At 42.2% G+C, this 25,448-nt stretch overlaps 1 protein-coding gene across 1 annotated transcript in view; it reads right to left on the reverse strand.

Annotated features, from left to right (window-relative positions):
• The window catches only part of LOC116062249 (zinc finger protein 469), a 211,206-nt gene that overhangs the window by 42,223 nt on the left and 143,535 nt on the right, over positions 1-25,448 (reverse strand). The window contains exon 5 of the mRNA XM_031316917.1: positions 1,889-2,103. The gene's annotated coding sequence lies outside the window, so the exon portion shown is untranslated. The remainder of the gene's footprint in view (positions 1-1,888; positions 2,104-25,448) is intronic.

Raw genomic sequence — 25,448 nt, forward strand, 5'->3', positions numbered from 1 at the left:
AGGGTGGGAGATAGAGTGCAGGGGGTCAGAGAGACAGAGGAGGGGGAGGCAGCAGAGACAGCAGACACAATAAAAGATAATGAAGCAGATATTGATTCAGTATGTCAAGTATTGTTCATATGGGAAATAAAGTAACATAGAACCAACTCACTGGTGGTCTGATTGCAATACAGACACTCTCACAGCTGAGCACACTGCTACAGTAGGGTTAAATGCAGCAGGTTTTACTATGGGTTCTATTGTTGCCCTTTGGGGCTTAATGACCAGCAAACAGTCTCTTCCTTCTGCCATTATATCCCACTAAAGTCCCCTTTCATACACACTGTCCTAACTGACAGACCAGATGAGGCCAAACTAGAATTTAAAACACTTGAGAAGATTTTTTTTTACATCATTTTTTTGTGTTCCCTGATGATTCCTCTGCATTCACCTCCAAATCTATTTTGTACGGTACCCACAATGTTTTCAATCAGCCCTTTTGATTTTCCACACTTCCATTTCATAATTCTATTTGCCTCAGCCTTCCATCTGTCCTCTATCTCATGCTCTTTTTGGTATTTTCCTCTCTCTTTCTCTCCCACTCGCCAGCTCTGGAAAGTACATTCGCACAGTTCAACAGTGACACAAGGACCGTCTCCTTCATGGCAGACCATGCTTGTGTTTTTTCAATTAAGCCAGGCTCCTGTACACTATTCATTTGGGAAACCATAATTCTCATGGCCCAGCAGAAACTAATGGAAAGTTGCTTAGTTTTTTTTTTTTTTTCTTTCCAGGAGAGGTATCGGAAAGACCCGTTCCCCAGAAGTCTAGTCTGACTGGTGGGGATGGGGAATACAACTGTAGGAATACTGTCTATGGAATACAGGAGGTGTTGATAGGAGGTGAAGGCCTTACCAAGGGGTACTAGGGTGCATCAACTCATGGGGTGAATGGGAGCAGGAAGGAGGTGAGTGAAAGAATACAGATGGATGGATTTCCAAGGAAATGTGGATGAAAGTGAGTGAGTCGCAGACCGGATCTGAATTGCCCAGCGGGGAGGAGGACAGATCCACTGAAATCACTTCAAAGCCTGGTGTCACTGGGCTGCACATGAGTACAGACGGTCTCCTGTCTTCTTTTATTTACAGAGATGAGCCCCAATAGCCTGTTGCATCCATCTGCCTTCAACAGTGCAAATACATATCTCCACACGTGCCCACATGCACACACACACACACACACACACACACACACATGCACACACACACACACACACACACACACACACACACACACACACACACACACACACCGCACTGTACAACATTTAACAGCTCATGTACAATTATAGGGTAGCATCACTGTATACATTGCATTAGCAGCAGACCAACAATGAAAGTCAACAGAGTGATATTAAATTTACCTGACAACAAAAGCAATTCTGAAAAAACAGAATTATCAGAGAATATCCACTTCCAGTTAACTGCTGCTACAAAGTTCCCATCGTCCTGTTTCCACAATGTCTCAGCCCCAGTCTGACCCTCTTCCTTGCCTGACCAGTAGGTGCCATTTGTCTCCATTAACATAAAACTTTCACTGGCTGCTGACTCAGTCTGCGTTCATACATAAACAGTGTAGGAAATGTGCACAGACACAGACCCACACATACAGTATTCATGTGTGCATGCCCACACATGCACAAATACATACCATTGCACATACAGTATATTCACAACACAGATGCACATTCAAAGTGGGCGGGATCTTAACCGGACAGCCCCCATCACACCCCCACCACCCCCACCCTTCACCACAACAATCAAAAGAGACAGACAGACACTAAAGGGAGAGCAGTGAGAGAGAGACAGGTAGGAGCAGCACACGAGAAGGAGACAGTCTGAAGTCTTACCTCAAGAGCAATGCTGTGGAGCCGATACAAGGGGAAGCCTCATGACTGTAGCGGTCTCTCTCAGACTAGGTCTCTTTGTATCTCTCAGCTGTTGGAGACGGGCGCTGACGCACAGGCAGCTTAGCGCTGAGCGGAGGGGTGCTCGGCACACTTTATAGGCAGAGAAAGCAGTGGAGCCGCGCAGACCCCGGGCCCGTCCGCTCACACTCTGCCTTCTGAGGATGAAAAGAGAAGACTTCATTACCAGCTGGAGACCACGCCTCCACCCCTCCAGTCTCCCTCCTCCCAAGCCCTCTCTCCCTCCCTCCCCTCCTCCTTCACTACCTCCCCGCTTCCCTTCCACACTCCCAGCCAGTAGCACGCTCCAGGGCCTGTCCCAGCCAAGAGAGGGGGAGCAGACTGCCAAAGAAAACCTCCCATCGCCTGCCTGCCAGTGCTGTGCAGTGCACAGACAGAGAGGGACAGAGAGAGATGAGGAAGGAGGTGAAGAGACAGAGAGATGGTATATAGCATGTAGTTCAAATCTACCAACTGCTCTTTGTTTGTTTTGAAATTTTACATTGAGTACAATGCCTTAGAGTTGTTTTAGCATATCTGACAATGCAGTAAGGAAGGATAAAGTGTGTGTGTGTGTGTGTGTGTGTGTGTGTGTGTGTGTGTGTGTGTGTGTGTGTGTGTGTGTGTGAGGTAAGGGAGGTAAAACGAAGAAGGAAAGCAGAGGGAGGAGAATTAAATTTGGACCAAGAGAAGAGTGTGAGGCAGCAAAGATTAACTTGAGAGAGAGGGGGAGAGAGACAGAGGGAAGGACACAGACAGGCAGGCAGACGGAAAGAAAAACACAGACACACTCAGAGAGAAACACAGAGCAAGACGGGTGATCAATTTGACAGTTTTAGGGAGAAAAGTAAAAAGAGAAGAGACATTAAGACTTACAAGATCACATCAAAAGACTGTCGCTCAGGAAGAAGAAGTGTGAGTGTTGAGTTCTAGGGGGTGGGGACAATGTCTGTCTCTGTGTATGTGTGTGTCTATAAACCTGTCCCTAACCTAACCCTAAACCCTCTTTTCAAACGGCTAACATCGTCAACACCCAAAATAAGGATGACAGTTTTTGTCCATCTTCAGACTGTCTTTCCCCTTCTTCTCATCCTCTCTGCCTTTTCTTCTTACGCCAAAGTGAACTCTCTGCCCATCAGACGGGGAAAAAAGGCATAAAAGCACTAGCTGTTTACTGTCTGTAATTATGAGGGGCTGGGTACGCTCAACCCAGGCAAGCTCTGCACCCTGCCCCCAGTGCCACCACACTCAAACCTAGCTCTACCAAGTGTGCCAGTTTAAAGTGAGCCATGGCATAGACAGAGAGGTGCAAAGGAAAAGAAAAGAGTAGTAAAAACAGTGACGTTTAAAGTTTCAGATCAACTTGTAATTAGAAAAAATGTGTCGGCAAAGGGGAATTCACTCGACTTAAGAGAGAAACATGAAATAGCAAAAATGGAAGTTCAAAGTAGTGATTCCCCTAAAATCTGAGAGAACTTGTTTGCTAATAAATGCTGTAGATCAGGCTCCAGTTCATAGAATGACAGCTGGTTCTTGAACCTGCTGAAAATTAGAAAGAGACACCACCGCAGCACATCACTACATCCACCAGGACCGCCACTGCTGCATATGATGTCCCAACAGAAGTACATTCACAGAAAACGGCAGCCATGACTTCAAATAAAGTTACAAGAGTTTAAGATGCAGTAGTAGTTTCTGGATTGCTCAATAGGAATAATTAAAAGAACAGCTAGGAGATACACAAGTACTGTATTTTAAAACAACATGAAGAACTAGATGATTGCAGGAAAAGATGTAGGGAGATTCAAAAGATCACAGAAAGGGGACAAAAGACCAAAAGGTCTGCGTGATGTAATAAAAAAGAGAGCAACTTTTTTGGCAGCACATGATGAGGTAAGCAGGGATTATACAGATCTCTGGTGATCTCCCACACTAACATTAACACCTACACAGACCCACGCTGTGGCATAATGGTGTCAAATTCACACAGGCCCACAAAACAGTACTTAAGGTTATGGGCTGTCTTCTGTGTAGGCTGTGAAAGCTCAGGCCTGGGGTTGGGGTTTGGAGTGGGTTGGTCGAGGGACGACAGAGAAAGGGGAGACACACTAGTTTCAGTGCTCTTTAATGCTAAGAAACACTAATCCTCCAAAAACCAGCGTCACGGACAGCCCTTCTGTGGTCTTTTATGTCTTTAATCTGGGGCTTTACAGACAGAAAAAAACTAATCCAACATCTGAAAGCTGTTGTTTGTTTACTGTCTACTATGCAATCAAATGTTGTCATTACCATAACGATATAAATAGATAAAAATTGCACTAAGTGTCCTTATAATAAGGAAAATTAGAACAGTAATGACAGGCTGTCAGTTATGGAGGATATATTTATTCAAAAAGATGTGATTGTGTTTCAGGATCTGAAACTGGGATTTAGGACTGAGGTGGAATTGGAAAGGACACAATATTCTATCCAGCCACTAGGGGTTGAGTTGAGCTGTAATGTACATACAGTCCATTTACAGACACGGATGAGGCAAAATGTGGCACTAACCGTTTTACACAACATCTCTCTCACCCTGTTCCCTGTTTCTGTTTGAGGGTTCAAACCTTTGTGCCTATCTGAGCTTACTGTACCTTGCTGATGTTTTAGGGAGGTTTTTCTTTCATTGCAAGAGAAACTCCTCCCACATTTATTTCAATCATTGATTTAAGCTGGTGCAACACACATAAGCCATTTCTGTTGAATCCTGTTGTAAACAATATTGTAAACTGAATTCAGACCAAAAATCAGCTGCATGTGTAAAAAGGTGCAAAAAATCCACTTGTTATAAACAACAGATTTCAACGAGGTGAAAAAAGAGAGCTGTATCACGCCAGAAAACGTCAAATGTCTTACTGACTGCCTACATCCCAAAAGGGATAACATTAAATATCAAAGTAAGGGGATTTATGGGTGAATATCTAAACACCACTAGGTTAAAACCACCCTTCATACAGAGCAGGCTGGAGGAAGAACAACACCATCAACTCACAGGAACTTCAGATTACAGAAAATCCAAAACAGGCTGCCTCTGTGATTGGATTTCAAAAGCCATAGGAAAAGGTCTGACTGTCAGGCATCATACACATTTGGCAAAACAACCAGGCTGGGTTGGGCCAAAAGAAAGTACAATATTATGGTACAGAATGGAACTTCTTAATGTTAATAACTCCAAGAATAGTTTGTGGTAAAATCACATAGGCATTCAAGTGAATTAAACTGGATAAATGGCACAACAAATACAATAAGATTTAAGGTTTATTCAGTGCAGCGAAATCAAGTTGTCTTTGGATGGCAGCTAGAATCCTATTAGACTTCAGGATTCAATCATAGGTTGTTGTGAAATTGAAATTTCACTGTTAACGACCTGAATTGGAAACAGAGTCGAGGCAGATGGAAAGCGAGGGGGCTTTTTGTGTTTTTAATACAGAAAACCTTTGTGAGATGTATCAAAGTGAGGGAGCCAAAGATCAACTCCTCAACATTTCCAGGATGAATATGGAGATTGTTTAAACCCAGCCCTGGGGCCTGTGCATATCAGGATACCAATGGCCTGTGTTGTGCTAGTTTAAACAAGTATAAGTTCATGCAGGGCATTAAAAAAACTAAATGGACTCTCTCTCTCTCGCTCTGTGGCAGAAAAAGTCATATTAAACACCAATGCTAAACATATAAAGTGTTTTAATGACCATAGCGTATTCTAACCTCCCCTCAGGGAGTAACACCTGGGTCAAAAGACTAATTAAACTGTGACCTTTTTGAGTCAATGTGCAGGTAGACATTCATTGACCTACTGTATAGTTATTATATAATTCCCTAAAACTAAATATAGCAATGAGAAAAGCGTTCTGACATTCACCTTTCCTAAATCTACACAGCAGCTTGTCTGGACAAAAAAAAGAAGGATGAATCAGTGTAGCCATGGCAAGATGACAGTGGAGTCAAGTGTTGTAGCCTGGCTGTGTGCCACATTGTGCACCACAACAGTTGGTGCACTCTGAAGCACACACAGTAAGTACTGTGTGGTACCCAGTACTGCCTCTTGAACAAGACTTGACAATAAAGTGTCTTAGCTGCTGAAGAAAAGATCAAGCCTCAGGTCTGTGTTTAATATAATAATGACTACAGTTTGACATGTATATAGCTGCATGGCTTAAGGGCTGTACAGTACAGTAAGAGCACTGCTTTTCTTCCAAGATGTAAAATTATATCATGATGCAACCTGATTTTGCCCCAGTTGCAGTGACGATGTACAGTACCAGTGTCATTCCAGGTCATGTCGCTGACACACCCAGAGCCCCAATGAAAGGCCGCCCCATCACCACCCACACCAACACTCCTGTAACTCTTAATTAGGGGAACTGAGGTTGACTGCATGTGGTGACTGTATTCCATGACTCACTGACTGCTACACACCTGAAATGTCCAATAAAAACAATAATGCTAAGACTTAACAGCAGAAATACAGAGCATTTGACAAACTAGTTCTATGAGTGTATTGTGTGTTTGGGCACTGAGACAAGAAAGGGTCCAAGTAAAATGAGACTGCGGGTTTTAACTTAGACACAGGTGATGGTGGCTAACCCTAAAGTCGAACACATCCATTCCCTCCCTCTGTCTGTGCAGCTTTTGGGCTCTGGAACTGCCCGGCTGAGCTCTGGGAATTTCACACCTATGATGGCCATTACCAGCAGGGCAAAACCCATCACACCATGGTGTGCCATTTCTGACCCAAAAAGTCCAGCGGCCACGAACGCATGCTCTCCCCCAGGGCAAACACGGGGCACCCCAGCCAGTGTAGACTTAGCAGCTTGGCGATGTGTACTCGCCCTGCCATGTGGATCATGAGTGATGATGTTCCCAGGGATGCAAGGTGTGGGGGTTTTGGGCTAGTAGGAGTTAAGGTGGGATCGGGGGAGTTAAAGGTGAAAGAGGAAGAGTTGAGTAAAGGGGAAAAGGCCTCATCTTCTTGGAAGGTCAAAGACAGACTTAGTCTTTAGTTGAAAAACCATTTTCCTGTCCTTCAAAAACGATAAAATTGTTTCATGGCATTCTTATTGCTGAGAAGAACATATTCTTTGGTTGAATATTGTTCAACAACTTGAATATTGTTCAGTGACAAAAAAATTTTAATTCTCACTTTCTACAATATCTGTACATGGCAAATAGGATGAGGGTTAGATAAAGATTGGGGTTATGACAATTAAATTATGGGTGATGTACAGTTAGGGATAGACAAAAAAACATCTTGGTTAAGGCTAGTTGGTTATGTTTTGGAATGTATCGATTTCCAAATCTGTTTGGAACTCATTGGGATAATATTTATTTAAGGTAACATGAGGCAAGAGATTAACCTGACTCCACCAGATGGATTTGCTCGGCATATCCATCTGGGAACTTTCCGTTGGAGAACTTTTGGGAAGGGGCGAAAATACTGGTTAGCTGATTGGATAAACCATCTGTCTATCACCACCTATGTTGGTGATAGACGGGCCAAATCAACCAATCAGATCAACGATATATCAAACTCTTGCCAAAACCAGTCGGGAGAAGAGCAAAAACATATTTTCTGACCCGACCTCCACACCCTTACTTTGCTACATATAAGGCACACTACTTCCTGTGTTAGCACTGAATTTTTGCAAAGAATGCAAAACATCTAAAATAGATGTTATTCCTAGGGACGCTGCTTGGAGTAAAGCATTCACGAGAGTAGACCTTTCCCTGTGCTGATGAAGGCAAGAATTACATTACACAAATAAATCAATCAAAAGTGGATTACCACACACACGAATATGAGGGTGTCCTTACAATTATCTTTCACAAAAAACAATGAATATCTTGGTTGAACCTGAGGAAACATGAACTATTGAATAATAGCTATATAAGCTTCCCAGTATGCTCTATATTTTTTGGTGAATTGTTTCTTCATTTACTCAGCAAAGCCAAAACTAATTTGTTTTTTTATCCTAGGACACTTTAACAACCCAACCCATTTGCTAATCGTGTTCACACAGTGAAAACAAGATAATCACTATGCTGTGCATTGCTAGACTGGTGTCTCAGGCTAAACTGTAGCTAATTGAAGGGTTACTGACTCAAAATGTCATTTATGTCTGGAGCACAGTGATAAAGTGATAGAGTTTAAATACTAAAACACATATCGATGTTTCCTCTTTGGGTTCATCTTCCGGTGCCTTTATTTTGTCTTTATTATAGCGTCTGGGCTGAAATAGAGAAGGGTGGATAGAGCTGCCATTGAACTGTAGCAGAGCCACAGCAAACAAAACACAGAGATGCCCGGCCCTCATCTGCACAAATAGGCCTTTCAATCCTTCCCCTCACTTTTGTCCCATCAATACTTCACTCTTCATAGGGACCAAAGCCACCAACTCCAACCTTCCCTCTGCCCCCTCCAAATTCACAGAGAGGTGAATGGTGTCTACTGTACCTTCTACCACTCCCCTCTCTGTGGGGTAGAACACATTTTGACAGGCCTGTATTTATGGCCGGCTGGAGTCGTGTTGGAATGAACCATGAAAAAGACCAAAATCATCTCGCTGGATGTTCATTTATATTGAGCGCTGGTCAGCTGTGTGGGTCTGTGTGTGTGTGGCCTATGAAGAAAGAATGGAGCTTGTGTGAGTGAATGTGTGGAAGCGGAGGATTAAGATAAGCCTTCTAATGAGCAACAAAGTGTGTTTGTTATTCTGTGGTTATTATATGTCTGTGTCTGCATGGACGAAAACGCTACGCTTGTTGAGACTGTGTTCCGGCATTATGAAGCCTGCCTTTTTGCTGAAAAGTGATTTTGTATATAAACCACCCTAATCAATACTAAGGTATTAAAATACAGACTTCAAAAAATCTGAACCTATCTTTAAACAAAATTCATATGCTCATATGAGCATGGAAAAAGTTACTCACTGTCACTGCATTAACTCATCTTTTTCATGCTGGCCATAAAGATGTCCCCTCCTAGTGTCACTCCATTGTAAGAGATTGCAATTTAAAGTTCAAAGCTATAAGACTTTAGCAGTCTGAGTTATTCAAATGAAGTGGGTATCTTCCCAGCTTGAGCCCCCCCTAAAAAGGGTCTAAAATCGCCACTGACTCACAAGAATTTCTTGCATTCAGTGACATAAATAATGCTCTTCACAAAGAAATACATATTTAATCAAACCACATTTCAGAGTAAAAGTCCAACAACAACTTTTCGTAATTGATTCATCTTTAACTTAAAGGGGCGCTATGCAGTTTTGGCCAATTCTTCACTGTTTTCTTGCTTTTTGCTCGCAGGTTTGTCTATAGAGCTCCCCCTACAGCTTCGGAATAGATATTTGGCAACACTGTGTAAAAACTCGGTCGGTTAGTCTGCCGTTTCCTCTTTCTCTGTTCCTCCGACAATGCTTTCCTAGCTTTCTGCTTCTTTTTTGATAGTGTGAAAAACTCCATCGCTACCTTGGTGTTATAGCTAGCTGGTTCCTGGATGGGGGCGTGTAGGTGTGGGTATGTGTGCAGTGCCTAATGCAATTCGTTACATCGCGAGACCTGATATCACGCGATACTTCCTGATGCTCGCCGGCCAAAAGTTGCAAGGGTGGTTTTTCCACTCACAGGCACTAGGGGGAAGCGAGACGACCACCATTCAACCCGAAAAAAGTCATATAACCATTCCAATGACTCCGAAACTGTTCAGATAAGGTAAATTAAGCTAAAATAACGGCATAGTTCCCCTTTAAAAATCCATTTATAAAAAAAATTATTGACTTTTAACTCTCTATGTCAATCTCTCTTTCACTACACAGACTAACTCTCTATGTCAATCTCTCTTTCAGTACACAGACACACAGACACACAGACACACACACACACACACACGCACGCAGCACGCATCACCCCATGAATCCTTCAGAGTGCACTGTCTCAATGGGTGTGTGGTAACAATGGGAGATGGGGTGAGTTAAGGCAGACTTCTCTGGTTCTTCTCCACATAAACCTTTAATATGAGGCCTCCTCAGCACCAGTCGGCCATCTAAAGGCACTGTACCCTGTAATTGACCTTAAAAATACTTTCAGTGGAGGTCGGCAGCCATGTCATTGGCCTTCGGCCCAAGCAGCGGCCGCATCTCCCCAGCCCAGAGGAGCCTGGGAAGGCCTGACAGGGTATATTTAGTGGCCCTATCCTTTGAGTGGAGCAGGAGATGCAGTTAATGCCAGTCTGTGTATAAAACCACTCCGCCGCCCACGAGTGGGCCGCTCACAGGCACATTTCCCTCTCCCACGGGGATGTGTTTCCTGAGGTCAGAGGTCGGCTATATGTAAGCCAGGTGAATGTACATCACACGGGAGACACTGACCAGAATCCACCTCGCCTATCAAGGAGGGGCATGTCAACGTTTTGGCCCTGTAAGGCAGGCTTGTTGTTAGATTTTGTGTGCAACACACATCTGTGTCAAGGCTGGGAAATATGACCGTGATGTGTCCTGAAAGGTTTACAGGTGTTAACCTGCAATGATATGCGTCAAGACACCTCCGGTGTGTGTGTTGTTATTTCGTATACATGAGTGCCACCTGGCAGAATGGGTGGAGGGGCTTCTAGAAGGTAACCAAACGCACCAGATGGTTTGTTACACAGAACCATCTGAGCAGCTGTCATTGGAAACTGAAAAGGGCAGGCACTTGCAAAAAATACTTGGGAGATGATTGGATGAACCATCTGTCTATCAAATTCTTCACAGGATGCTGATTGGTTGGGTCCGCTGCTGCTCGGATACAAACACATTACTTGAAGCCTTACAAGAAGAATTTTTGTGTTGTATGTGATCCTCCGTTTCTTGCATGATATCACGTGAAATTCAGCTGCCGTGCAAGGTAACCAAGAAGGATGTAAGAATTTTTATAATGTAAGAATTATTTGAATAAAACTAATACTTATTAAATTGTCATCTATATTACTTACTTTCTTTTTTTAAATTGTATTTTAAAGATGATTTTTTTTTGCTTTTATTGCCTTTATTTATAGGACAGTTTAAGTCAGGAAAGTGGGAGAGAGAGGGGGATGACATGCAGAAAAGGGCAGCAGGTCAGAACTGAACCCGCGGCCGCTGCGACAAGGACTGAGCCTCTGTACATGGGGCACAGGCTCAACCAGGTGAGCTACCCAGGCACCCCATTACTCACTTTCATGATTGATTGGCTTCACTATCAGTTCTTAATCCATTCTTCATTTCAGATTGTTTTATTATGTCATGTGGTTGCCCATAACTGTAATATGTAAGTACAGATGTGCAGTGCGGTATGTACTGCATGTGTTAAGTAGTTGGTATTGTGACTGAAGCATGAGTCTGTTCACCTGCTGTCACTCATAACTGCCAAAACCGTCCTGCTGGTTTCTGTTAGAGGCTGTTGTCAGGAGCATCTGCAAAGTAATTTACAATTTCTTTCATGAAAGATCATTGTTGGAGATAAATCACAGCTTTCTTCTGTCTTGTAAATTTTTTAAAAGACAGAACTGAAGTTGATGTAAGAACAAAAACAAACCACCTCCTCCTCCCCTGACCGCATCCTTCTGACCAACGGACACAACATCAGAAAGCCTCTCTCTATCTATGGAGATAGTCAAGTAATGCAACAAAGCCTTTGATCTGATGCAAGCGTGTCATTTGAGCACTTTTCACCCTCATCTCTGACAGGTGGAGTTACATGTGTGAGCAACCACAGCAACAAGTATTGCTTGACTTGGTGTCAATGGTCATTGTTATTAAGCAATAGTAATAGATCTATCTTTATCTATCTTTTGCTGAAGCTCCTTTCTATCTCAGTGTATTGCGTGGTGAAATATTTGCGTGTCAGTTCGGCTCAGTTATGGGTGAGAGAGAGCTCATGGGCCGGTGTTTATTCGTATGCGCTTGCAATCACACCTTTAAATTCCTGGGAGTAGCAGTGAGAGAGGTGGCAGTTACTTGTGCCTGCCTCTGCTCCTTACCAGTGGAAACCACATGCCTTGGCAAGCTATTGCCACACCATAAGCCTGCCATTCATCTAACTATAGATTTCATGACCTCCAGCAATGTGTACTTGGATCTCGCACAACAACTAAGCACTACTATGACTGTAGTCTCACATAGCCAGACCTACCTCCACAGTGCTGCGGAGGAGGGTCTGGCGAGTCCATGCGGGATGGGAGAAAAAGGTGCTCTGGTTTATTGGCATTTCTTTAAACCAAACACAATCGTCTTGGGCGGCGCTAAGCGCTGTACGGAGCAACGGCGCTTCTGCAAAATAGCCTCGGGAAGGAACTTGTTTTGGTGGAACGTGTACGTTCAAAAGTTGTTTTAGTCATGCAACAGAAAACTCAGACTGGACAGATAGTCTAGCTAGCTGGATTTACCCAGCAGAGATCTGAGAAAAGGTTAACCATAGTCTTCATAAATTGACCGGAGTTTACAATGCCAACACAAAGGAAGCCCAAGGCAACGGATATCCGGCCTAAATGAGTGAAATCTGGCAGAATTTCCGCCGGCAACGGAGCAATCCCGGAAGTGGAACATTGTAGATATAGACTAATATGACTGTGTTAAATCATCCATAGAATTGGTCAAATGCTGTCATAAACTAAAAGTTCTCTCTTATTATCTTCACGTTTGCTGAGAGGTTCCTTTGGCCTCTTAACAATACACATGCACAAAGCCGCAAAGATAGCAAGACAGGACAAAGAAAGAGGGAAAGAGTCTCAAAACTTCTGGATTCTCCTCCAGAGACGCTCCGCCCGAGTATAAAATCTGAGCCCAACAACAACAAAGAAACACTTTTGATCCGCTGTATAAAAGGAAAGCTACAGAGCTCGACAAACCAGGGGTTCATGTGCTCACCGTGGTCACGGTGACAGATCTGCCGACCACTCCTTGCCCATCTGGGCTGCCGGTGGCGCTCTGCCTGTTCTTTGAGGACAGCGAGTTCAGACCAGTAATTTAGTTCAGATGAGGTAAAGCAATATTTCTAGATTAATATGAGCCATATTCCTTTAGAACTGTCCTTTCTTTCTTCTTATCCTTCCTGCATTTTTTTTTTTTTTACATCTTACATGTCTAAAAACGTCTGGCTGAGGATGAAAAGAAGAAGATAAAAAAAACAGAGACATAAAGAGAGGGAATATGAACAAATGTCCTTTGTGAGGCACACATATAGAATAGCCAGTAGCAGTATGACACTATTGGTTCTTCCATTGAGTTTCTTTTCATGAATCCTAAAACGCCTAATGATGTAATTTCTCTGAACAGCGTATTTGATAAGGCGGAGAAAGATGTGTGCTTTGCTCCTCCCTTCGCTGGTTAGTTTCATGGTATGTACAGTGGATAGTGGATAGATTTAAACACTCTTGCTCATTTGTTCATCATTTTAATGTCAAGTGATGCTTAATAGGTTTTAGAAACCCCCCAGCAGTTATCTGTTGCTACTAGGCAGGCGCTCTGATCCTAAAATAGCTGGAACAGATTCAACCAGCTGTGCAGTACATGTTTAGATATGCCCAATACAACCTTGAGGACTTTTTTCTTTTTAAACCATTTTCAAGATCATAAACAATGTATCTGGGTTTCAGTACTGAATGTAAGCTGCTTGATATCATATTGGAACAAGATTCCTCCAGCTGTGATTAGTCTGGCTTGGCAACAGTTTCAGTAGTTGGGATTCAGGAAGTCACAGCTGTCCCTGTCCTGCAGCTGCTGACTGAGCATGTGACTGGCTGCATAATCAGCACATCCTAATGATACACAGCGCTATAAATCATCTATGAAGCATCTAGCTACAGCATTTCTGATGTATGCTCTGATAACGGAAGGTAAACCAGAATTAAGTTTGCAGGAAGAAGCTAAAACCACAGATTAACTGGGCAGCTGGCTAGCTTCCTTGCTGCATAGCAAAGCCAGCTGGACCAATAGTAACCTTGCAGGCTGAGACTTTCATCAGCTGGCCATTTTGTTAATATATTTGGAAAATTTGTCATAAATCGGCTGTGTCCCAATAGTTTCTGGAACAATTCCTCAGATCCATACTCCCTGTGTAGTGTTCCCCCTTTGGTTATAGTCCGAAGGACGTTCCTTCATTGACTTCATATACAGAGGGTAAGGCAAGCAGCCACTTTGGCTGTGGTTCTCGTGGCCTCATAGCAGAAGTATGCTGATGAAGGACTGATGATGGACGTATAGCAATGGCACACCCCAGGGCTGTGATTTTTTTTTTTATGGTTTCCTAATACTAAAGTAACCGTAGCAAGTCACTGTGTTCCTGTGTCGTAAGCAGGACCTCTGGCTGGATGCCACCCTCCAACCAATTCTGCTGATCATTGCTGGGCGACTAATGAAACAAGAGTTGAAGTCCTGCTTTTGCCGCAGTGTTTCTGATATTGTTTCTTGAGCGTTCTTCCCCATTCATCTGCCACACGGCGTGACTGTGATGTCATGACTGGGCTTTCTCATTGGCTGGGCTTTCAATTGTACCATTCACCCACAGTGCTTGGACGGTACAATTGAACAGCGGGTTTGAAAGGGAACCTGAAATTAGTGGTGACTCATTTCTAGCCGCTATGTTATTATATAATTTCTTCACTAGCAATGGTTTCAATCGATCTAAAGTTCCATAAAATTGGACAAAAAAAGTCACAAGTATTTGTCTGTATCCAAAAGATGGAAACGATGATTTTTTTTATGACCATGTTTCTTTGGCATTCTAAACATCTTCGACAATTTTAAGTGGGTACAGAAGGTCCAACATGGAGACAAGCTTTAAACATAAAAATCCCTCTTTACATTACAACAAAAAGTTTATAACCTTCTGCCCTCAAAGGCATTATTTCCACAACACTGTACTGTGTAGTATGATGTGTCATCAGAGACACAACAAGGACATTTCATAGTTATTGACAAAGTGCAAAATAATGTGGAACACAACTAACATAATTTGTTATTGTTGTGGTAGAGAATTTATTTGAATGTTGAACCTTCAGAGGGCAGCTGAAGTATAAAGGTCACACTCACAACTACAAGTCACATCAGCGGTCTGAGGATCACTAAAGCAATGCTGCGTTGCTATTATCCTGCAGTAAAATTATTGAATTGAACTGCTAAGAGCTAGAGAAGACAGAGGACTACATTGAGTCTGTGCATTTCGTGCACAACCAGAGATTTTTGCACTGCTCATTCACAATGAACTGCTGTAGAATAACATACTGCTAATATGTTTTAAAGTGCAATACATAGTTTATCTACAAAATACAGTGACCAGTAAAGAGATGAGAAACTAGTACATCACTTTCTCAGGAAAACGTTTTTAGAAATACCTTTTTTTACACAACACACACAAAGCACACGTCCATGGGCTATGCAAAAATTATTCATAATATAAAATAGAGTATAGCACACTACATTTGATAGCAGAGGGGCAAAGGCATGATATGTGACAGTGACACTGAAGCTGTCACAAACACCTGCATTATAGCACAGCAACTTGTCAAAGTCAAAGAATTGCAAGTCTTCAGCCTATCTGTACAGCACATGAACACCCAACTCATCCACACATCCCCCTGCTTGAGCTTGACTGTAACCTTGGTGAACTGTGTGTGTGTGTGTGTGTGTGTGTGTGTGTGTGTGTGTGTGTGTGTGTGTGTGTCTGTGTGTGTGTGTCCTGTGGATTTGCACATCCACTGTTCCTAGTATAGTGGAGGGCCAAGGGACCACACCAGAAGAACAGAAGAACTTTGCCTTTATAAACAACTTTTAAATCAACCATTGCATAGCTGCGGTATTTTTCCTACAGATTTCTAGCCAATAGTTAGGAGCTATAATTAATGCATCTACTATGACAGTAGCACATTTTAAAATATTACATAACTGTTCTACCAAGTCTGTCGCTGTCTTAATACTCTACAAGCTGGCAAGATGATAAATAAATGTACAGCAACCCCACTAGAGTGTGTCTATCTGACCAGTGTCCTGGTCTATCAATTGTGTTTCATCTTAATCCATTTGGCTACAGTATATATGCTGAATGTATGGCTGGGATCTGTATGTCACATGAGCTGCACATTACTGTTGAGGTAGCTAGCCAGTGCACGTTTAGCCTGGCGGAATGCAGCCTTGCATTGCTGAGCTCGGTTGAAATTTATGTGACTGCTGTGGGGTGTGCATGTGGCTAACAGATGGTGGCATCCTGTTCCTCTTTCCTCTCGCAGCACATGCCTGCTTACTCAATCCCCCCATCCCGACCCTATCTGCTGTTACTTCACTCTGTATCATTGACACTTCAATGCTTCAAACTTGAATTTAACACTCTCATGGTCAGTTGTACCAAGGGGACTTGCAATTGCTCACTTGGTTTTCAACACCAGACTTATCCCCAGTACGCCCAATCTCACCACCCTTCACACTATCCATTCAACACCACTTTAATGGACATTCAACACTAAGCTAAAATAACACACACACACTGCCTTCAGTGGCCTTGAGCTATCTATCTCCATACACATGCTTAACACACAAACACACACACACACAAGCATGCACAGATCCTCATAAAAGCACTTTCCATGATGTGCTTAAAGCGATACTCCACCCAAAATCTATCTTTTGGGTACACTCCTGTGAGCTTGAAAGGTGGCAGTGGTAGAAATTAAGTATCAAAATGTTCAAAGAAACTTCTCTAACCACTCATGCAGTGTAACACTGTCCATCCAAATGTTCATTATGTTCCAAACAGCCAGTTGAGCTTCACCCAAATATGGCTGAATGTACTGCTTTTATGTTGCACTATAGCCCTCCTCAACAATCAGAAGCTCTGCCTGAAGCTGTGGGTGATATTGACTCTCATTAGAATGCCTGTCAGCCACAATCACATTGCCAGTAATCACAATATGCCACTGCCTCTATGCAGCTACTGCTGACCACGTTTGACATGCACTTCATGGGACAAATTTAAACTAAGTAGTGATGCAAAAAAAAAAAAAAAAAAAACTCAGCCTGTGATGACACTCTCCATCTACTGCGTTCTTTTATCTAAACCCTCACATCAGGCAGGATGGTCTTGAAGTATAAAAGTAGGCCTGCTGACTCTGACTGATTTAGCTTTTACATCAGATGCCAAAGCCCAGAAATCTGGCACACACGCATATCATACAGAAGAGGAGACAAGAAACTGCTCCTACACTGTACAGGTGTGAGCTTAGGGCTGAAAACTACTTTTAAAAAGTGTTTTTACAAAATAGCAAGCAAGCCACGATCTGTAGTGTCAATAGTTAATATTGTCCTCATAGTTAAGAATAAAACTGTCTAAGCCATACTGAGCCATACAGAATTTATTGCGAATCAAAAAAGGCATTCGGTGTAAAGACTTCAAATTATATACCAGCTAAAATGGGCATGTGGCACACAGAGTCATTTACGCACCCATAAAATGCTGACCTATGGGAGCTCACTGGAGAACATTTACAAAATCGAATAAAAATGCTGAGTGTTCCTTCCCACACACCTTGAGCTGGCATGAGTCTCACAGACCCTGTTTATTTGCAGACACGGATAAACATACAGATGCAATCAGACAAAACCCAGCCATCGCCTACAGATGCAAGTGTTCCACTTTGCTAATCTAACCCCACTCTCAGAGTCTGGGAATGTACAGCTGTGTGGTTTTGTGACACACTGGGCCCCCTGCCATGGGGAGTCACCTCAAGGTGTTCTGAGTCATATGTGTGTGTGTGTGTGTGTGTGTGTGTGTTCATCTAGTCCATGTGACCACAGAGCTGCACCACAACGAGTTAAGGACTTTTACTATTGTGACAAACACATGCATACACGCACAACAGACACACAGATGCAGTCTACACACGCACACATCCACACATTTACACATGTACTCATACACACATGGAAGGAAGCCTAAGTCGTATTAGTCACTAAAGATGGTAACGTTTGAGCATAGCACTGCATGCTGTTTTTTTTGTTTTTTTTGTTTTTTACTGTAGGTATTTTTCTCTCTCACTGATTCATTACTAATGAATGAACATAAGAGGAGAACAAAGTGATTGCATTACATAACATTACATCCTGGGCATTACATACATTATCCTTGTACCCTTGAGTTAACTCAAGATTTTTAAAAAAACTAAAAAAGAATTTTTTTTTTAAAAGGCTAGAATGATGGCCAAAAGGTCAAAGTTGATGTTTTCCCTCTCATAATTCATGCTGTACTGTATCTCTTCTTAGTAAGCACATTCCCAGTGTGACTTCACTGCTGGGAAGAGTTCTCCCCCCTAACTTCACACGAAGAAACATTTGCCCAGTCTGAAGTGTAGAGCTGGGCGATGTCGCCAAAATCTTCTATCCAGATATAGGTAATTTCATATCTCGATAATGATATATTACACAATATAGCATGTTTTCTGTTAAGTCAATAAATAGTCTATTTGTTATTATTTGTATTCATCTATCTATTTGTTATTTCTAATAACCACATGGTAAATCCTATTTTTGTATACTCATTTACTAAGTACTAAGACAAATGAAAAGTACTGAGTATTTTCTTATAGCCGTAACACAGTTCAGTTGTTGGATTTTCGACATTGCGATAGAAACGATATAGAAAATATATATGATAGCCATTTTTACATCGTTTTGATGATATACTGTATATCGCCATATCGCCCAGTAATGATTGAGCAATTGCTAACAGTGAGGAGCTGACGTGTATTCTGAACACTCAACAATCGCCGTTTTGTTTTGTACTAATAAAATGACCACAGCAAACAATGCAATGGCCTTTCTGTCCATTTTATTTGTATGGTCTGCTCTGTGTGTGTCTGTAGTTTCATCTGATGTGTGTTAACTCTGGCCTTATCCCATCTTGGCATCTTTGCTGACCCTCCCTGCTGGGAGGCTTTATGATCTCAAAGGGATTGCAAGTAAGGGGGTTGATGCAATCTGGAGGCCTTTACTAACTGTTCTTCACACCTAACACAAAAATACAAATAAACACAAAACTGATACAAGAGTTGAATTGGCTAATGGTCCAGGCTGTAATTGTTGTTCATTAAGAAAGTTATGTGTCTCTAAACAGAGATAAAAGCCATGGCAGTTGACAGGAGATTATTATTTCCACACACCCCCAACCCCACCCATGGTTCTCTGCTAAGGTGCCTCAGGCTTACATACACTGACATGTTTTCATAACATACAACATATATTCTATTTACATTCCCAGATTATTAATATTACTCACAAATTATATTGCTGTGTCTATTTGTTAAAATAAATGAAATAATAATTGGCTCTGAAATGATATCATTCAGAATATGAGCATTGTTATTTATGCTTTGAGCTGACATGGACATGGGCAGAACACATAAAAGCAACCCTGACATTAGAGAGGCATTTTCCTTTTTAGAGGATGAACTTTTTTCACTCGTAACTCAACTGTTACTCAACCGTTTTAAATCATTCTTGGCTATGCGAAGTAGCCAGAACATAAAAGGACAGAATGAAACTGGGTATCCCTTCTACAGTATTACCAGTGATCTATACTCTAAACCAAAGCAATTGGACATTAAACAAATCCAACAGAGATTACTGGGGGAGGTTTATGATGAGCTGAGTAAGAGCTCATGAGAGGAAAATGGAATTAACTCAGGCCAGGTCGAAAAAAATCAACATTTCTCATACACACTGGTAAACTATACACATCCACAATGACATGTCAACTGATAAAAGCTGAGGTTATCCTTAACAGCAACTATAAAATGATGGTATTAACTGTTGATATACATTGCTGAATTGTTGAATGGATTTAGGCAGCCAGAACCTGAGCAAAGCAAATGGGTTCAGATCTTTTGCTCCAGCTACACAAAAGAAACACTTATCTGAGAGGAAATGCTAAGTCAGGGTTTTAGCACTCCAGCTATGTTAGTGGGTTCTGAGGTAATTGTTTCTTATTTCCTACAATTAACTAGATTAGCACTATATTTGGTTGAGCGGAACCTGATGCTCTGATGTCTGTCAGTGAGGAAAACATGAAGAAACATCCAAACATCCAACATCTCAGCTAGAGAGTAAACACAACCTCCTGCCCAGCGCCCCTTGCTTTACCAAATGAGCTAAACTGCCTTCAGCTGTTTATCCTTCCAATGCCCGGCTCCATCACACACTCTGGCTGTTATTGTAGGCCAATGTTTTTATTCAGCTATACACACAAGTCTATTAGGAGTGAACATTTAATTCATGTAATATTTCACTGTTTTTGGCTGCTAATTTTTCACAGTAATTTATAACTGTATTATATTATTTACATTGTAACAGGCCAGTGCCTACCTACATAATGGCATTTGGCATGCTTCAGATATTACAGTAATTGGTAGTGAGAAACTTATCAGCAAGTACTTACAAGTCTAGAATTTGATAAAATATTTTCTTGGTTCATTCATAGGCCATAGGGAAGATATTTCCACTGTGTCCTATTTGAATAAACCCATGGACATGGCCTGATCACTGTATTTTTAGTCAATGTTTGACAAAATGTAATCCCGAAGGCATATTGCGGTATCCTATTGTCCTATTGTTGCATGCATTAATAAATGCAGTGGAGCAAGTGAAGGCTTGCATGTGATGTCTTTTTTTCTTACAGAGAATGCACTGTGTATCTTGCTCTGTGCATACATCTCTACATGACCATACAAATGCAAGAGGCCGGTGTGTGCTATACTTGGAAAATCAATTCTGGAGTTGACTTGCCTTTTAAATTAAAAACACATCATATTTTAAATGGCAGTTTGACAAAAAGGTTTTCATAGTGACGGCTAGAATATAGAAAAGAAAACTGAGTTCATAACATACTGTGATGGGTTGAGCTTCGATGATCAGTAAAATTCAGAGAGAAAAAAAACTGTAAGGAAAGTTGAACCAAGCAGAGAAAAGGGAGACCTTAGAAAGAAAAAAGGAGCAAAAATAGGAAAGAAGAGTGTTTCAGAAAAGCGGCCAGCTTCATAGGTTGTAATTGACTAATGAAAAACATACCGTTGCCAGACCAGACCCACAGAGGATATAAGGTAGGGAGGAGAGACTATGGGATAGAGGGGCACGAGCAGGACTGAGAGAGGTAATATGAGGTAAAAAGTCTGCAGCGCTGATATGACTTTTATTCCAGCAGCATTAACTGGGCCATTGAATAGCTATGTACCAAGCCAACACTGCTGTCATACAGCTGGACAGGGACTCTCTCTCACTTCTTTGCTGTATCCCTCTTCTGTCACACCCTTCACTTTCCATCTGTCCCAATTCTTTCCCTACAGGCCTGAGGTTTTGTTCTCTTGGCTATCAATGACACATTTAGCCTTCTGTTTCTCTCAGCCAACGTTTCCAGTGCACACTAACTTTATGTCAAACATCCCTCATCCATTCTATTGTTCTCGGTAGAAGCTGCGTCTGGCACATTCAGCTCCCAACGTTGTACACCTGGATTCCTGACCTCAATGCCGCCTCCGATCTTATAAATCAATCAGTTCACCTATAAAAAAGTGTCAAGGGAATACCTGGCTAGTCCCTTGATACTGTAATGGGCACATGATTCGGATTGCTGACTGATGGACAAATCTGGCAATTTGTTATAATTTTGTTCCGTGATGTTCTAATGGTGCTGCCAGTGTCATTTTTATTGAGTCAGTACACACATAACTTTTTTATTTATGTCCTGTGATCAAAAGTGATAAAACAACAAGATTTATAGCCTTGCCGCTACTGCTCAACCTGTCAAACACACACACTCACACCTAGCTTTCCATTTCCCTTGGGGGTGGAACATCGTAGCTTATCATCTTAGCTAATCATTTAAACACTGACAAAAAAAGTATTTAATATACACATACATAAAAAACATGCATCAGTATTGTAGTTCTTGGATTTATGTCGTTCATAATTAACTCACATTCAAGATCAGAAAACAAAGACTCTCCAAGGCCAGTTCCCACTCACATAATATTGTTGTTTCCTTAACTCAGGCATGCTGATGGCACACCTGGCAAGATCCAGCATTACGCTTACAGGGGGAATGCCACACCTGGCAGCTCTGAGGACAATTTTCCACCTTTAATGTGTGTGGTAGTTAGGCTGGCACAAGGAGGCAAACTGGCATGACTGAGCAGGTTCCAGTTGCAGGGCAGGGGAGGATAGAGTGGGTGTAGGGAGGGAGGGGAAGGGAAGTGGATTGCCTGGTGGGAGGCGAGGGCACAGAGGTTGGGTGGGGGCACGCAGGGTGGGAGCTGGGTGTATTCACTGCAGAAGCAGCGCTGTGGAGGAATCTTAAACATTCCAGGGTGACCTCCCTATCTGCTCTACCTGAGCCCCACCCTTATGTCCCTCAGCCACACCCTGGAAGCTCTTAGCTCTGAGCTGTCACCAGTGGGCTGGAAGCAATGAAAGATAACCACAACGCACAGATCTGAGGTTGAATGAGAAACAAAGAAGAGAAGAAAAAATGTGTGAATGTATTGTAACAGCATGTACAAGCAAACTGTAAACAGTATTATAGCATGCAGGTATGGGCAGGACAATACCGCCCCTGCAGCTACTTCTTGGCATATAAAAGTAAATTGAAAGTAATGCATGCATGCTTGCAGATTCTGCAGAGATTTTCCTATATCAATTTACTACATCTGTTTGCTGCTTCTCATCACCGTGACAACATCTGATGTCTGTTGCAAATACAAATATTTTACAAAAGGAATCCAGCAATTTTAAACGTGACAGCAGCCCATATTGTGGCCAGATGAGTTTTTGGCTCTCTGCCTGACTTTCTGTCCTTTACTAGGTGTCTGCTGCTGACACAGCTGAACAATCCATTGTTGTTCCCTGATCTCTTAGGAATAGAAATCGAAGCTAAGTCATAGAGAAACAAACACGTGCAGATACATACATGTGCACAAGTGTGCAGTGACTTACACAATGTGTCTTTTGCTCCGCTTCACAGGGTGATTCATAGACACACCAAACTGTGATCTTGGAAAGGCAAACCTGTCACACATGCTTCAAAGTCTGATCACTGACATGAGGATTGTTTAAACACCGAAATATGAATAGCAGCCTTCATCGAGGTGGATTAAAAAAAACAAACTCTCTGCTCAAACAGAGCCACTGCATGCAGCCGCTTGCTCAATGCTCTAATTCAATTCAACCATAATCATGGTTGTACTCTCTCACCTACAGACATGTTTACATATAGATACACAAATATACATGCACACAAATGCACAGTCATGCAGAGGGAAAGCTCAGAAACTGGTAAGATAGTCACACCTCACCTTTGTGGGCTGCAAAGTGACTCCAAACTCCAATGTGTGAGGTGTGCATCAGTCTTTCCTCTCCTTGATCTCTTTCTCTCCCTTTCTCTCACTCACTTCTCAACCTATAGTCATCGCGTGGCTCTAGTTAAGCTCTACTGCAGTGAGCTAAGGCAGAGGGAAAACGGAGGGAGGGAGGGAGGGAGGGAGGGATAGAGGGACAACTCAGTCCTGCTCAGACTGATGAGAGAAGCTTCCAAAAACACCCTCAGGAGAGAAAAGATTAGAACACTTTGCTCCACTAAAATTTTAACTTTCTCACCACTGCGCTGTTTCCATTGATTTCTCTTTACTAGGCTCTTTTCTCTTGCGTTCCTTTTTCCCCAGCAGCTTTTAAAGTTTTCCTAGAACCCACTTTTCATGAGATTCATGAGATCAGAAAACTAACCACTCTCTTTTTAAATTCTTGCTTTCTCTCGCTCTTTCTGCTTCATCCTCTCGCAAAAATATTTCTCTAGTTCACTCTCTCCCTGCTGTAGTCTGATTATCTAGAGGTCTCTCTCTCTCTCTCTCTGGTATGAGCATTTCTATCCATATAATGCTACCTCACTCTCATGCTCTGTTGTGCAGCTGTATGATGAGGGAGACACACCTGCTATTATTAAAGAGTGTGAGTATGTGTGTGTGTGTGTGTGTGTGTATGTGTGTGTAGTAGGGAGCTCTGTGTAAGGAAAAATAAGGAATCCTTTTGGAGTCCATACTGTTTCAACTGTCGTCTGGTTTCAGGAACTGTTAAACTGAGACTATAAATCTATGGTCTACTGAAGGTATTTAATAGATGATTTGGTGAAATGCACAGGTCAGCTCATGGATGCCTGACCGCTGCATGTGACATTGTGTAATATGGCCTTCCCAGCTGCAACACATGCACGCACACACACCTTTCACTTTAATAGCCTTGACACTGTCTTTCCAGAATGTGAGGAATGCACTATGCGTATTGGCTGGTGGGTGTGTCCACTAACCTATTGGGAGTCCCCCCAGGGATCATGAAGGAAAGGAAGAGGGTGCAAATAAAATAAGACTAATGTGGCTTTGAGGCAAGCTGTCAGACTTTACCAAAAGTCCAGCAAAGGGTTGTCCTAAATTCACAAGAATATCCTCATCATCTTTATTACTGCATGTTCTCTTAATTTACACTTCTAGAGAAAAAAGTTACAGGGTCAAGAGGAGAAGAGTATATCCAGTCCAGCTCTTTGGTCATCTAACCTGATCAAGAGAAAAACCAGAGCAGTGCTGACACCCTAACCATGACCCTGAAATACAAGTTTTCACAACACATCCCAGTCCTGTTGAGAGTTTGTACTGGAAGACCAGATTACATTTTCAGTAAGTGCCATCATGATGATCCTAATCGTCAGTTTGGCCCCAACACACATGGGATATCTTAACTATGGTTATCAGCTGCATCCTCAACATGCATAACTTTGCTCACACGAACTCCCTTCTCCCTACTCCACTGATGACTGCTTTGCTAGCCCTTGCTTCATTTCTGACTCACTGCTGATGTCTCTCGCACTCCCTGGGACATTAATACTACTTGAATAAGTGACGGGGTTTATAACAGAAAAGCACAGAGTGTATGTGTATGTATGTGAGTCAGTGCTTTAATTATGAGAAAATTCCTGTTTACAGGCACAGGGACCTTGACCTATGAGTCATAGTCTTTGAGAATCTGGACAGCTTCCCTTTCACTGATGGATGGTCATCCCTCACTCCCCCAGAGTCTTCCCAATTCCTAGTCTAGTTTAAAACATTCCTATTTCTCTCTCATCTCATTCAGCAACATTTCGAGAGGGTTTCAGCTCTGTCATGGATCCTAATTTGCTAAGACCTAACAACTGTTCACATATTTAGGCCAGTATCCCAAATGTCTGCATGTACAGTACAGTTTGTGTCTGTCAGTCTTTATGGTTTGTGTGATTGTCTGTGTTTGCCTGCATGCCAGGATATCCACATGTAAATGCATTATACATAATAATTTCTATAGAGCTCTATAGTGTGGTTCCGGAAGTAAAAATTCCATTCATTTTCTCCATAATAATAATCCAGGATTTGGATTATTAGCCATAATGTCAAAACGAGCTACGA

The sequence above is a fragment of the Sander lucioperca genome, chromosome 7 (genome assembly GCF_008315115.2).
Source record: "Sander lucioperca isolate FBNREF2018 chromosome 7, SLUC_FBN_1.2, whole genome shotgun sequence".
In the NCBI taxonomy this organism is placed as follows: domain Eukaryota; kingdom Metazoa; phylum Chordata; class Actinopteri; order Perciformes; family Percidae; genus Sander; species Sander lucioperca.